We start from the raw sequence: 3,254 nt of genomic DNA on the forward strand, positions 1-3,254 counted from the left end.
TCTCTGAAATGGCCATCAGTGTGAAAAAGGGTCCTTTTTTCAGTGCCGTTGTAACTCTGAACGGTCACTAAATGAAGCGGTCGTAAGTCAAGGACTACCTGCAGGTGTTGTTTGTGGAAGGAGGATTTGTATCGCAGGCCAGTTTTGTTTGGGAGCTCATCTTCATCAAATCTTTTTGGTCACAGACCCGCACGTAAAACATAAAAAATTATAATTACTTAGAATATGAGAGAAAATAATTTACATATAAAGTATGTAAAAGGGATTAAAAACCAATCCTGCATGTTTGTGCAGTTCAAGCTTATGCAAGTCTGGCAGGAACAATACTTGCCAATGGCAATTTCACACCAGATGTTGCAATAAGGAATTTCACTTCTGGGTGTGTTTCACTTTGCCCTACTCTTGGGACGTCCTTCAGGCTGAGGGAACACAGTTGTGGCCACAACTGAGCCCAAAATTTCTGCTGCTAAACGAGACATTTGTTAAGTGAGTTTTGCCCCATTTTACGACCTTTTTACGACAATCACTGGTTATTCAGTTAATAACATGCTTGTTAAGCGAATCCATGCAGTTGTTAAATTAGTAACACAATTCTTAACTGCATTGGGCTTCCCCATTGACAGCACTCATCAGAAGGGTCGCCAAAGGGGATCCAGGACACAGCGACGGTCATAAATATGAATCAGTGGCCAAACGTCTGAATTTCGATCACACGACCGGCGGAATGGTGCAAGGGTCATAAGTGTAAAAAATGGTGATTTTTTCCAGTGCTGCTGTAACTTGGTCTTTAAATGAGCTATTGTAAATTGAGGACTTCCTATGATAGTGTGGGTCATTAATGTTGCTTCTGTGAGAAATGGGCAGAAATAACTTGGGAAGCAAAAATGACCTATAAAAGAATTCAGGGACCTAGGTCAGGAATAGGCAACCTTGGCTCTTTTATGACTCGTGGACTTCAACTCCCAGAATTCCTGAGCCAGCATGGGGGAACTATGGCCCCTTCATGACTCGTGGACTTCAACTCCCAGAATTCCTGAGCCAGCATGGCTCAGCTTGGAAACCTCTCCCTTTCCCCTCAGCATGGCTGGCTCAGGAATTCTGGGAGTTGAAGTCCGCGAGTCATAAAAGAGCCCAGGTTGCCTACCCCTGTCCTAGTGGATTTTGGATAATCCCACTAGAAAAATTTTCAGAGGAAGTGGCTAAACAGGTGGACAAGCAGGAAATCTATGGGCCTGTAAGATTCTGGTTAGCCAGACTTTTGCTATAGACCTGCAGACACATTCTAAAAGGAGCAAAAGACGGGTGGGAGCGCCCACGATTTCTGGAGGCAGGCTGTTCCACTGGCTAATTGTCCTCACTGCCAGGAAGTTTCTCCTTAATTCCAGGTTGCTTCTCTCTTTGATCAGTTTTCATCCACTGTTTCTCGTCCTTCCCTCTGGTGCTTTGGAGAATAACGTGACCCCCTCCTCTTCTTTGTGGCAGCCCCTCAAATACTGGAATACTACTATCATGTCTCCCCTATTTCTTCCTTTCTTTAGACTAGCCAAACTCAAGTCCTGCAGCCGTTCTTTGTATGTTTTAGCCTCCAGGCCTTGGATCATCTTAGTTGCTCTTCTCTGAATTTTCTCCAAACTCTCAACCTCTTTTTTGTGATAGGGTGACCAAAATTAGCTGCAGTATTCCAGGTGTGGCCTCACTAGGGCTTTATAAAGCGGTACTAACACTTCATGTGATCTCGATTCTGTGTCTCTGTTTATACAACCCAGGATTGTGTTAGCTTTTTTGGTTGCTGCTGCTGCACACGGCTGGTTCAAGGTCAAGTGATCGTCCACTAGGACTCCAAGGTCCCTCTCACAGTTGCTGTTTTTGAGCCAGGTCTCGCCCAATCTATACTTGTACCTTTGGTTATTCCTGCCTAAATGTAAGACTTTGCTTTTCTCCACATTGAAACTCATTTTGTTGGACAGGGTTAGGGCCCATTGTTCGAGTTTCTCAAGATCTTTTTGGATCCTGAGCTTGTCTTCTGGGGTGTTGGCTACTCCTGCCAGTTTGGTGTCATCTGCAAATTTGATGAGTTCCCCTTCAATTCCCTCGTCTGAGTCATTAATGAAGATATTGAAGAGTCCTGGGCCTAAGATGGAGCCTTGTGGTACCCCACTGCTTACTTCTCTCCATGTGGATGTAGTGCCCTTGATTCATTGAAATGAAATTCTGTTGCCTGCTCTCAAAAGTGTACACCTACATAACACACATATAGACGTGCTATATACATACATATGTATATCTCTAATTTCGTTAAAAATTCGAATCCTGGGTAAAGCCATATAGTAAAATCAAACAAACACGAACGGAATTGCAACCTTGAAAAACATTAAGAGAACAGCCAATGCGCACCCCCTAGGAATTAAACAATTAGGACTATTGGATGGACCGATGAATAGGTCCAGGAGTCGTGTGCAAAACCAGCCAGTATTATAAGAAAGGGACTCCCATTGACCTACTCTTATGCTCTGATGATGTCGGTAGTGCTGACCGACGAAAGCTCAGCATTTTATTAAACGATTTTTAGTTTAATTTTATCCTGGTGTTCGTGTTTGTTTGATTTTACTATACATATGTATATACCTACACCCTTGAATATAGATACATATAAATATTAATCACTGTTCGTGTTTGTTTGATTTTACTATACATATGTATATACCTACACCCTTGCATATAGATACATATAAATATTAATCACTGTTCATGTTTGTTTGATTTTACTATACATATGTATATACCTACACCCTTGAATATAGATACATATAAATATTAATCACTGTTCGTGTTTGTTTGATTTTACTATACATATGTATATACCTACACCCTTGCATATAGATACATATAAATATTAATCACTGTTCGTGTTTGTTTGATTTTACTATACATATGTATATACCTACACCCTTGCATATAGATACATATAAATATTAATCACTGTTCATGTTTGTTTGATTTTACTATACATATGTATATACCTTCACCCATGCATATAGATACATATAAATATTAATCACTATCCATTTCGAATATGTGGTGGAAAGAGGAAGCTTGAGAGAAAGAGGAAAGTGCAGCCAGAAGTGAAATTCCTTGTGTGTGTGTGTGTGTGTAAACAGAGATTTTTAACATGTGCCATTGTGTACACAGAAAAAGTACATACATACATATATACTTATATCCATACATACACACACACACATACATAAAGCATA

General features: G+C 40.5%; 1 protein-coding gene across 1 annotated transcript in view; it reads left to right on the top strand.

Moving 5' to 3' along the window:
- LOC107300551 (major facilitator superfamily domain-containing protein 3-like) overlaps nucleotides 1-3,254 on the top strand; it is a gene marked incomplete at its 3' end in the record, with an annotated part of 7,443 nt that overhangs the window by 1,639 nt on the left and 2,550 nt on the right. The gene's annotated exons all lie outside the window — the stretch shown is intronic.

The sequence above is a fragment of the Protobothrops mucrosquamatus genome, unplaced genomic scaffold (assembly GCF_001527695.2).
Source record: "Protobothrops mucrosquamatus isolate PMUCROS unplaced genomic scaffold, P.Mucros_1.0 scaffold7398, whole genome shotgun sequence".
Taxonomy (NCBI): Eukaryota; Metazoa; Chordata; class Lepidosauria; order Squamata; family Viperidae; genus Protobothrops; species Protobothrops mucrosquamatus.